The sequence below is a fragment of the Callospermophilus lateralis genome, chromosome 10 (assembly GCF_048772815.1).
Source record: "Callospermophilus lateralis isolate mCalLat2 chromosome 10, mCalLat2.hap1, whole genome shotgun sequence".
NCBI classification, from domain to species: domain Eukaryota; kingdom Metazoa; phylum Chordata; class Mammalia; order Rodentia; family Sciuridae; genus Callospermophilus; species Callospermophilus lateralis.
In genome coordinates this window covers 29,997,253-30,010,236 of record NC_135314.1, presented here as the reverse complement: position 1 = coordinate 30,010,236, position 12,984 = coordinate 29,997,253, and the positions used below count along the sequence as shown (strand labels likewise).

The window sequence follows — 12,984 nt, the reverse complement described above, 5'->3', positions numbered from 1 at the left end:
TGATTGTTTACAGCATTAATTTATTTTTCGGATGATCAAATTTGGAACACTAGTGTATCATGTTAAATAATACATCTATCCCTGGAACAAAATTTGGAATTTTATCTCCACTTCTTCTCACATTGGGAAAATATGAGTATAATGTTATTTCCTATTCTTGCTGAAGAACATATTCTTGTATACATTAGCCTTGTATATTTCTTGTTTTTTAAAAATGTGGTAATCTTAAACACTGTTACATGATTCTCCAAATGCTTAGATAGAGAAGCGGTTTCTGATAGATATAATGGAAGATAGATACTATGGAAGAGTCTGGATCCAAATTACCTGAGACCATGGTTCAGGTCTATCATATACCAACTGTATAACCTCTGGTGAATTAACTTGGCTCTGCCTTGATTTTTTTCATCTATAAACTGGGGCTAATCGTAACACTTCAGTTATTTTATTAATTTATTTATTTTGAGAACAGTTGTTGCAACTTCTAGTTAATTGGCTCTCCATCTTGAGTGTACATTAAAATCACCTTCTGTATCTGGAAAGCAGGATCTGCAGGTACCATACCCAGAAATTATGACTATGCTTATCCCAGGTTTCCCTAAAGCTGAATAATAAAACAAACAAACAAACAAAAAAGGGAATGGTTAGAAACTAGACAGTACATAAACATTATAAAGATTAGGATGCCACATTGAAAAACACTGCTTCCACTTATATTTCATTTAGAAATATTTTAGGTTACCCACAGAGTGGGTTGTTTTCCAGATACGCTGGTGGTTTATAATTCAGTAGGCTTCATTTTAGTCAGCCTCTATTATCCTCAGAAATTACATATGTGGAGTTTTGTGCATATATTCAGTAAACAAAAAAGTAAAATTACTTATTTTTTTAAAAAACTACATTATATAAATATGGTTCTAAGGTTAATGGCAAAGCATATTCATAAAAGACAGTGACAACCTTATCCCTCATCTCTCTCTTTGTCATTTCTAGTTTCAGTGCTAACAGAAAACTAGAGAAAAATCCATTGCAATGGGATATTTTACCAGTTCAAACAGTGATAATTATAACTTAATTTATTATTATTGGAGTGTCCAAGAATTGCTCAAAAATAGTCAAATGTGAAATGAAAACACATTTAAAATTTTAAAAAATGATTTTCCCTGAGCGTGTCATAGACCAGGAATTAGCTTGTAATGGTGTTGAAGGGAAGGGAAATAATTAGGTCTATTTGCTTCCTAAAGGGAAGAGGCAATTGATACCTGTTAATCGTTTTAAATCCATATCCAGACTTTTACCTCCCAGTGATCGCACAGGGCATGAATGAGCAGCCCTGCGCCTCAGGGTGTGTGACCCCTATTCAATTAAACTCTTACAGGCTTTCCACCTTTGCAGGCAGGCTTATTTTTGTCAAAGCCTTTGCTTCCACACATTCTAACTATGTTGTATGCAGTTTTGCATGAACAGCTTATTCATATTTGTTTACTGTTTGCTTATATGTGCCACAAAAAGTTTCATTGTTGGTTAACAAGTATGTTCATGGGTATGTTGTATAACTGCATACACTAACACTCTTATATCATTTATATACACTTTTCTTTTCATTTTTAATAACAAAAGAAAAGAGAGGGACAGAGATGGGTACTACTAACTTTTTATTTTTTTTTTTTTTTTGCACTCTTGTACACAGTGCGTTGTATACCTAGTGTGCTGTCCGCATTTACTATATAATCATTCAGTGAATAAATGGATGCTTAAGAATTAGTAAAGGTTGAATTTTATTTTCTCCATATTTAAAAAAAATGTTGACTTTCACAACTTCTAAAATAGACTATTTTGTTATGAAAAATAACAGCAGAATATCATGGAATATTTGCAAACTACAGAAACTTATAGAAAGGTAAACAAATATTATTTTGTAACAATCTTTTAGAAGTAATGCCAAGGTTTGTTTTTATTATTTATTTTCAAGATCTCTTTCTCTTCAACTGGAATTGAACTATTTACACCTATTTTTTTTTTTTTTTTTTTTTTTTTGGTACCAGGGATTGAACTCAGGGCCACTTGGCCATGAGCCACATCCCCAGCCTTATTTTGTATTCTGTTTAGAGACAGGGTCTCACTGAGTTGCTTAAGGCCTCATTAAGTTGCTAAGGCTGGCTTTAAACTTGAGATCCTCCTGCCTCAACCTCCCAATCGCTGGGATTACAGGCATGAGCCACCATGCTTGGCTCAGTTTACCCCTATCTTAATCCTTGTATGAATACCACCCATGGTACTCTGTACAGGTTTCTATACCATTGGAACTATTTTTAAAGAGAGTTCTCTCCTTTGTATGGACTGGGCTGCCTTCCCTTGTGGATTTCTGTTTCCCAGTAGTATAAGCAGGGATTTCCCTTATTTTCTCTTCAGGTGTACAGAGGGAACATTGACTGCCTCCAAGGATGCAGCTAGTCTATATCATGTTCCAAACTAGTTTTTAATACATGTGGGCTCATTTGCCATTTTCTTCTTACTGATCATTTATTCAGCAAATGTTTATTGAGGACCTGCCAAATGCTAAGTGCTTTTCTAGGCCCTGGGATTGTCGACATTTTTCAGTGTGGTTCAACTACTTATGAACTGTGCTCAAGTGTGTTAACATCATTAATTTTCCCCCGTCTGTCTGTCTGTCTATCTATCTATCTATCTATCTATCTATCTATCTAATTTATGGCCTTTTCTCTTTAAAATTCAGGTTAAACCATTTCTAAGATAATGACTAAAAGTATTTCCCTTTTAAAGTTGCATTTAAACACAAATGATAAATGCATATTGATATGATATTTCTCATAAGTGAAATGCTCTTAGATGTAAAACATTTTTTGGTTTGTTTTCTTTTTCTTTTTGGATTTGTATATGTTAATATTTTATTTATGGTGGACTTTCCCAGTTAGACCAACGGCACTGTAGCTTTGTTTTGAAGTGATTATTTACTTACCCCTTTAGAAAATAATGTTTACTACTATTTAAGTATTTGCTATTACTTCAAATTTATAATTTGATAATATTTGGAATACCCTTTAAATTTCCTTGTTTTGTATGCCAAATGAATAGATTGAACCTCTCAGCATCTGTTATTAGGGCATCTCTTAAAATCTGTAAGAACTAAATCCAAGATATCATGAGAGAAGAATGGGGAAGATATAAGGAGGGAACCATTACAATTAGTGTAAAAGATTGCTAATGTGTAAAAGATTTTTTTCAGAAATTCTTTTTCATGTCAAAAGTACTGAGGTTTTAAATTGAGTGAAGTTGACTGCATTCCTATAGAGATTTCTCGGTAATCCTTTAAAAGGTTATTTTAAGTATTTTGTTTTCCAGAAGTGTAATTGTCTTTTGACAATTATCCTTAAAATGCAATTCCATACTCTTATCTTGCAGACATTAACAACTCACATTGGAATCAAGGGCCCTTCAAATATGACACAATATGACTACCTAATTCAAAAAGTAAAGTTGAAAGCTTTATTTTTAGTACATAAATTGATTTTAAGTTATTGACTCTTAGCAAATTGTATCTATAATAAACAGATACTCTAAAAACCTGATGCAACTCTTTAGTGAAAAAAAAAATGAACATTACTTTACATAGTAATTTTTTTAAACCTTCCCATGATTAAGCAATTGAATGTATCTATTACTTGCTTTTATGCACTTTTAATTTATGACTTGAAAATATGTTTTCAAGAAACAAATAAGATTAATTTAAGAATATTCTTCTTTCAGAAGTGATCACAGAGAAAATTTGGTAAAAAAGTTTGTTTTTTTTTTTATAATTATAAGAGTATTTTGCAGTTGCCACTTCAATAGGGAAGTCTGCTCATGTTCTGGATATTGAGATTATAGTTGGCTCAAATTTATAACCATCTGTTATTACCTTATTATATCAGAAATGAAATGCAGTTTCATATTGATTGCATCCATGTCATTTGTCTTAATGCATAGAAAATTCATGATTATGAATAACTATATATTTACAGCAATATATAAAATCATGGGATCACCCAAATAATGTTACTCACAATTCAAAATATTGTTCAGGATTCTTTGTTAGTGAAAATTTCAAAGTTTCATTTGGGCCTAACAGCTGAAATTAGCTATTATATTTTATAATATAATATATATTTTCAGATCTAGGTATTTTGGTCCATGAGAATACACATAAAGATGCACTAATACAAATAAACTTACTCCATACTCTTGCTACCTATGGTATTTTTGTATTTTAATGAAAAGGAAATTAAAGACAATATGATAATTCATCCAGTAGTATTTTTAAAGAACTAGTATATCTTTTAAATCTGAAAGTAATACATTTCGAGAGTGGGGAGAGAGGGAAAAGCAAGGGAGGGTGGAAGTGATCAAAGCAGCATATATGTATGCATGAAATGACATGGTGAAACCCATTAATTTGCACATTTAATATGCATTAATAATTATAATAAAAGGAAAATGTATTTCTGTAGTTATTGAGTCTATTGGGAACATTTTCCCCAATGATCAGATATGTTTTATTATTGATGGCTTTAGATAGTCAGCTTTTGACCTCAGGGAAAGAAAAAATAGGTTTACCATGTTAAGTATTCTGGTTTTGTTTTATTTTATTTCTCGAGTTTTTTGAAAGATGTTTTACAAGAATTGTGCCAGAACCTGCCCCAAATTGTGTAAATCAAATGTTGATGATGATGATGATGATAATGATAATGATGATGATGGTGATGATTAGGTACCAGGAATTGAACTTAGGGACACTCAGCCACTGAGCCACATCCCCAGCCCTATTTTGTATTTTACTTAGAGACAGGGCCCCACTGAGTTGCTTAGTGCCTCACTTTTGCTGAGGCCTGCTTTGAACTCCTGATCCTTCTGCCTTAGCCTCCAGGGCTGATGGGAATACAGGTGTGCACCAATGCACCCAGCAAAATCAAATTATCTTGAGTTGGAGTCTCAACTACAATTAGGGACTGAGCTTAGTTTGCAAAAATGTTTACAAATCTAGGGGAAAAATGTAATTTCTCTATAAATTAATGAGAATATTAATGCAGCTTCAGAAGATGGTAGGGAGGAGGATTATAAAATCTAATAACGGTGTTTATGGTGTTTATACCAGCTTCCAAAACACTAGATTTATGGTTTCAACCCATGAGTCAATATAATATTATTTTGTGTATCAGATATTATGCTGCCCTATAAAGTCTGGGTTTAAACAGTAACAAGTACCAGATTTGAAGCCAGGCAATCTTCATCCAGTTTCTAGTTTTAACTAGGTTCCCTATAGATGCTAGAGTTGTTTTTTTTTCTTATTATAGTTTCTTCTACTACTGCCTTGCTTTGAATGGATCTTATTCTTTAATATCATTCTTGTTAATATTTTTGTCTTCCTAGGAAGATTTTAGGCTGTGAAGATCAGTGATTTTATATTTCATATTTCTTAATGTTGGCAGTACTTAGCACAATTTATAAAAGATTATAAGTAGTCTTATCCTAATACTATATAGAAAAACAAATAAGCAAATGATGGGCAAATTGATGGATGAGAAAGTGTAGAATTTGGGTTTTAAGATATACAAATATTTTCGCTTGGCATTTTTTAGAAAGCAAAATCCTCCTATTTGCATATTAACTGGAATTTTCTACTAAAGGGCAAATAGAAAAAAGTGAACTCAGCTAGCCAGCTTCAACCTCCAATCTTTTTATTTACAGCTCCGGGTGAAATCCTGCCTGATTTGACTCAGCTGAGGCAATTCCTGCAGTTAATTCCTTAGTCTCTTCTACTTAGTGTCCATATTATTAAAAATGGGGGTGGGGTAGGCAAAATGGTTTCTAAAATTTAACTTATGCTACTGTCACTCTTTTTTTATATCCCTGGGGACACAGTCATATGATATTAGATTATATAGGAATGTGACAAAAACAACAGGAATTCACTCCTGGAATTTCACTGGGGTCTATTTTGGTAATCATTTTAGATGATACATTCTACCCCTGACAGTTAATTATTGAGATTATTCTAACTTGGGCTAGAAGTAGTTCTTTTTTTCTTTAGGTAATCTTCTTTAGGTAAAGATTATAATCAGGAGAAATTAGGATAAAACAAAGTAGTCTAGGGAAATGCCATGATCTATTCATCACGGGGTTCTTTTGTTACACTCTGTTTCCCTTGTGTTCTTTTACTACATCTGATTTCAGGTGGAAGATTTAGTTTTTCAGTAGTGTGTGGAGTGTTTTTATAATCTTTCTTCCAACAGTAAGCATGAGTGTTTGAGAAATGTGTGTAACTCCATAGAGGATATTTAAGTCTGTTTTCTACATAGTGAGTAATTAATGGGTTCTGCTTTCTTATTTTTAACAAATATCTCCTTCTAGGTTGAGATTCTGACAGGAAAATTACAGGATTGGTGCCTGTGATAGGATGGATGTTAGTAATTGGCGGCCATTCTACTCCCAAAAATGTAAATGGAGCTTAAGTAAAGAACATAAGAAGCAAGGTTCCTTTAAGAATATAAATATTCTTTTACAAATATAGGTATTTTTGTCAAGGCCATTGTTTACATTGCCACCCCATCTTGGGCAGATGTCACCAAATTGTCTATTAATATTCATTGTGTTGTCTGTCAGCTATTCATTCAATTTGTTCCTTTTATGATCTGAGCAATTTTATAAGCATTTTTTTGCTTCAAGATGCTTTAATACGATATACCATGCAGATGGATATTTTAATAATTGTAGGTTTTCTAATTTTTAATCTACCAAAGCATATGGAAAAGAAATTTGGAGCCAATAAGACTTTCTTAATAAAATACTTTTTTTGCTCTTGGCCTACTAAGAAACTTGAAAATAAAAATAAACATAATTCTATAATAATTATGCTATGGTAGAAAAAACAATAAAATCATATAGAAGAAAAAAAAGCATAAAATTATATATTGTATGTGAAGCTATATAGATAAAATTATACACGTGTGTGCATGCACATACACACACCCCTCAGCAGAGTATTAACAAGGTCAGTCTCTTAAATGGTTACTTGCTTGTGTTTCTGTGAAAATGATGTCTCAGTGGGGGGAACACTTTACATCCAGCTAAGACTTTGGTTTCCTCATCATAAATCTCATGTGACTTTGATATATTTCCTTGAAATACTTAGCACTTATGTATTATATATCTTTTTCCAGCTGTGGTTGTGTAAATATTTAGATATTTCATTCACTGGTGTTTATATTTCATCTTCCAACCAGGCAGCTGTTGAAAGAATCCTGCTCTGTCCTTTTCTGGGATACTGGTCTTGCTCGAAGTCAGTGGGGCTCTATTCCTAAGTTCTACCAGGATTCTTTCTGACAGCAATTGACAATATCATCCTAATTCCTTGTTAAGGCCTCCTTTCAGGATCTGCCCTTTTCTTTTACTATGTCTTCTTTGTAACTTTTAAGTTTCCTATGCAGAGCATGTTTGAAATCTAGAAGTTGGTTTTATCAAATGTTATAAAAACCTTATAACTTATAATTTAAATATAACAAAATTATTTAAAATATAACAAACTGGAATGGTGATTGGTAGTAGCTTACATGACTCAGAATTTATGTTTGGAGAAAACTTTTTGTGCACAATGAATAAGATTACATTGTGACAGAGGAAGGTAAGTGCCACTTTGAGGGAGGAAGATTAGTGACTAATATGTCTGACTTGGGGTCTTTATGTATTCTGTATGTACTCATGCACTTCCCTATTAGATTTCATTGTAAATCTCAAAATCCTTTTTTTTTTTTTTTTTAGATGTTGGGGATTGAATTTAAGGCTGTGTACATGAGCACTCTACCACTGAGCCACAGCATCAGCCCTTTCTTATTTTATTTTGAAATAAGGTTCAATTAAGTTGCTCAGGCAGGCCTTGAACTTGTGATCCTTCTGCCTCAGCTTCCCAAGTAGCTGGGATTACAGGGTGTAGGCAACTGCTCCTGGCTCAAAGTCCTCCTTTGAGAATTGTGGTATAACTTGGTAGCAGAGTATGCATTGCAAGGCTCTGGTTCAGTCCTTGGTACTACAAAAAAAAAAAAAAAGAAGAAGAAGTAAAGAAAAGGAAAAAAAAAAAAGTGTCCTTTGAGAAAGTGGACCATAGCTATAAGTATAAAATTGGGTGACTTTTCTCATTTTACAGATAGAATATCAGAGATTTTTTTTCTTCACGTATATTGCCAGAAAAAATTTTGAAACTAGTGATATTTAGTTTTTTTTTTTTTTTTTTTGTGGTGCTGGGGATTGAACTCAGGGCCTCCTGTACTTGAGGCAAGCACTATACCAACTGAACTATATCCTCAGCCCCATATTTAGTTTTAATAGTACAAATAATTGTCTAAGAACTGGGCTTCTGAAGTCATTAGGGTTACAGATAGACATTCTATGCATGGGGAAAGAACAATAGATGCCATTAGGTTTGACTTCTTCTTTCTTTCTTTCTTTCTTTCTTTCTTTCTTTTTTTTTTTTTTGGTACCAGGGGCCCTTAACCATGGAGCCATATCCCTAGCCCCTGTCCCCCCCCGCCCCCCCCCACACTTTTATTAATTTAGAGACAGTATCCCCTGAGTTGTGTAGGACCTCCCTGCTGAGGCTAACTTTGAACTCTTGATCCTCATATCTCAGTCTACCAAGCTCCTGGGATTACAGGTATACACCACTGAGCCCAACTCTTGCTCTTTTTATCATCTACATTTTACAAGGAAGCAATCAGAATGAACAATTCTAGTGTGGAAAGCATAGCTCATTTTTCTATGGATTTTAACCAGTTAATCCTAGCAGTATTTATGGTCTAGTTGGCAAGAGCAAGAGCTTTGGATTTGACTAGGATTGACTTCCAGCACTGCCATCTCCCAGCTGAATGACAGCTGAGATCTCAGTTCCCCATATGGACACCAGATATAACAACACCCACCTCATAAAGATGTTGTTGTGAGAAAGGAGATGATGGATAATTAATAGCAGTTTTCTTTTCGATCTCTTTCTTGCCTGCTTAAACTTGATTACAAAGACTAATTTATTACAGTTTTTATAAAGATGATGACTAGCATTTATGGTTTTATTATGGAGGTTAACCAATCATTCATTGTAAATATGACTCAGAAATTGGAAAGTCCCTTTCATGAAGTTTTTTCGTTGTGAGAAATGAAAGATTTCTATGTTTGCTATGATTTCCAAAGGTGCTTGGTCTACTCCAGTTAAATAGCTTCTTCTGCTAAACGTATTCATTCTCTTCAGATTATTATATGCTTCATAGTATATATTTTCTCTTTAAATGTGTTTCTCAGAAGCAAAGTTCAATGGGATATCCTGCAAAAAAGAAAAACTAAGAGTTCAATGACTAAATAAGTTTGGGAAATGCTGCATATCATATTCCTTTTCTGGTACCTCACAGTGTACATTAGCAAAACTAAAGACACCGAGATCCATGACTTTTTTTTTTTTTTTTAGCAATGCTAGTAATGACCTGAGGAAAGAGTATTCACAGAACATTTTTGAAAATGTAGTCATTAATAATATAGAAAGCATTTTTATTGCCAAAACTCTTACTGAATGCTGCTGTACAAACATCATGGTGAAAACTTGGGTCTGAATCCTTCATTCCCAAAAGTCATGCTGGCTGTGGTCCAGCTCTGCAGAACTGCAGGTTAGGATAGAGGGAGTCTTCAGCAAGGCTGCCATTCAGTGGAGCCTGGGTGACCTCCAGGTTCTGTAATCGGCGTTACTTCCTCTAGTCTCTCCCCAGATAGTTTTATTCTTTCCCATGGTTTTTGTCTCCATCTCTGTTCTAATCCACAGCTCTAGCTGAGATTTCTTTTCTAAGGTTCAACTTGCATATGCATTTTGATAATCTAGACATACCCCAAATTCTCCATGTCTCATACTGAATAAATATCGGCTTTTCCCCTCTTCCTCTCACCCAATCTCCCTCTGGTTTCCTATTTGCATTTTGACTGCTCTTCACTTATCCTCGAGATCAGGAATCTGGAATCTTCCTTCCTCCATTGCTTCCTTGTATTTCATTTCCATTATCCTCCATGTTGCCAGTAATTTTATTATGACATAATAAAATTAGACTTTCCCTGTTTTTCTTTCTGTCAATGTCTAAGTTCAGGTTCTCAGATTTATTGCTTAAAGGGTACAAAAGTATGCTCTTCATCTTCCTCTAACTTACCTTCCTAAGTCCAGCTTCCTACTAGCCATAGTGAGCTGTTTTTTTTTTTTTTTTTTCTTTCAGTACTAGTGGTTGAACCCAGGGGTACTTCTCCACTGAACTAATTCCCTATACTTATTAATTTTTATTTTTGAAACAGGGCCTCTCTAAGTTGCCCAGCCTGACCTCAAACTTCTGATCTTCTTGCCTCATTCTCTCCAGTAAGTGATATTAGAGGTGTGTGCCCCTGGCTAATAGTGACCTCTTTAAAATCAAAGTTGGTCATACTGATCCCTTACTTACATGGATTCCTGTTGCCTTCAGCTAGGTTGCAGAACTGCAGCTTGATGTACAAAGCCTATCACATCACTTCTTGTAGCTATTTTTCAGTGACTTCGATGACATGCATTTCATATACAGCCATAATAACCTACTTGCAGGTCCCATAAGTGTACCATATACTCTTGTAGCTGTTCCTCTAGGTGAAATCATCTCCTTTCTTTTCTTTAAGACTCATTTTCAAGGTTTATCACAAGTTCCATGTCTCTCTGTGTTTCTCTGACTTGCTTAGGCTGTCTTGGATGGCCATGTACTTATAGGAATCTATGCATCTCTATTACCTATTTCAAATGGATTTTCAGAATTCAAATTAAAATTTGCTTTAATAAAATATATAGGGCTGGGGATGTGACTCAATGGTTAAGCTCACCAAGTGCTGCTGGGTTCAATTGCTGGCACCTAAATAAATAAATAAGTAAAATATATATTATCTCATTAGTTTTTTTCTTCAGCATCCATCTTTTGTAATTATAGTCAAGAGAAAGGCCAATGATATATTACAATGCTTTATTTTCTGAGTTTTGTAGCATTGATGATTATGAGTAATCTAAAACTAATATTAATTTCACCTGACTTAAATATAGATAGTATGAATTTCCAATTCATCTTTTCCACATATTGCTGGTTTATTTCCCCCTCTTTTAGAGTCTGGTTGCATTTAAAGAATTTATAGCACACTGTTTACCATGCACTAATTGAAAGCTATCTGTCAGTATTTCTGATAGTAAGACTCTTATTTGATTAAGTTTATAACTTTTTGTCTCCTGAAGGTTATAAGCAAATGATAGATCTTTCAGTTTCATCATTCACTTCATTCATTTCACTAGGAAAAAATAAAAATTGTAGTATTTACATATTAGGCACAAATATAAATAAGCCTATGCAGGGTTTATACTCTATTAAGATTGAACAATGTATATATTGCTTACAATTTTAAAAGAGAAGTCCTGTGTGGTGTAGCATGTTTGTAATCCCAGCAATTTAGGAAACTGAGGCAGGAGGACTGCAAGTTCAAGATCAGCCTCAGCAACTTTGGGAGACCCTGTCTCAAAATTTAAAACAAACAAACAAACAAACAAATAGATAGGACTGGGGAAATAGTTCAGTGATTCAAACCAGTACAAAAAAAATAAAAGATTAAATCGTCTAAAGTCTTTTAAAAAGTCTATAAGTCTTTTAAAAAGTATATCTGCATGATTCCATTTTTTGTTTTTTAATGGTACCAGGGATTGAACCACTGAGCCACATCCCCAGTCCTTTTTATTTTTTAATTTTGAGACAGGGTCTCACTAAGTTGCTTAGGGCCTTGCTAAGTTGCTGAGGATGAACTTGAATTTGGGATCCTCTTGCCTCAGCCTCCTGAATTGCTAGGATTATAGATGTGTGCTACCAAGCCAGGTTTACAGTGCATGATTCTTAAGCTGCAATGCATTCTGCTTAGCTAGTTCTTTTGTGTTAGAATTTCATTTAGTTTTTCATTTATTCATCATTTATTTATTTATTTTGTGATATCAGGAAGCAAACCCAGGGCCTTGTATCTTCTGGGAAAGTGCTCTAACACTAAGCTATATCTCTGGTTCAACACACTTCCTCAGTACTGTAGTGTGCTCAGAACTGTGCCAGATATAAGAGAAAATCATGACCAAAATCAGACCCACAGATCTTACAGACTAGTGGGGAAAAGACCATAGTGGAAGCCTCAGACAAATAGACTTAAATTATAATTCTGAATGTTGTTACCAAGTATACTTAAAGCGTCCTGCTTGGGTTTATAGAAACAAAATTTAGTTTTGGGGAAAAATTGGGGAAACAGAGATTTGAAAGAATTGTCGGTGTAAAGTAATATGAGTTCATTTGGAGCCCAGGGCCTGTGGCTGTCATAGGCCACAGGGTAGGAGGAAGCCCACTATGTCTGTGGAACCAGGAAGACTGAGAGAAGGGAGCAGAGGAAGGAGTGGACAGGAAGTCTGGAGAGTTTGATCAGGGAAGGAAAAGTCTGGCTCTTGTGGGTCTCCTTGAAGACTTAGGAGCAGTGGATTTATTCCAAGAGCCTCTGAAGTAGAGCAGGACTCAGATTGTGCTTGTACCTGAGAGTCTTCATCGGATCATATGGAAGTAAACTATTTCAATGGCTTTCCCAAACCCTGGCAGGAGGAATAGTAGTTGAATCTGGGATAGTAGCTGGCTGTAGAAATAGACATGAGTAGACTGAACTGAGAAAGTTTAGGAGGTATAGAGGCGGGAAGGGAGGGGTCAGGCAGGCTTGCTTCTATTGTGCTTTCTTGAGTGAGTTTCAAACATCAGCAAGAGACAAGTTCTGGGCTCCATTTAATGAAGACTTGGGCTGTTGAATTTGAGTAATTTACATATTTACGCTATACAAAGCATAAATAAGATAGGAGTTTTAAAAATATGAAACATGAATCCCGTTTGTGAG

General features: G+C 34.5%; 1 protein-coding gene across 1 annotated transcript in view; it reads left to right on the top strand.

Annotated features, from left to right (window-relative positions):
- The window catches only part of Robo1 (roundabout guidance receptor 1), a 379,533-nt gene that overhangs the window by 56,149 nt on the left and 310,400 nt on the right, over positions 1-12,984 (top strand). The gene's annotated exons all lie outside the window — the stretch shown is intronic.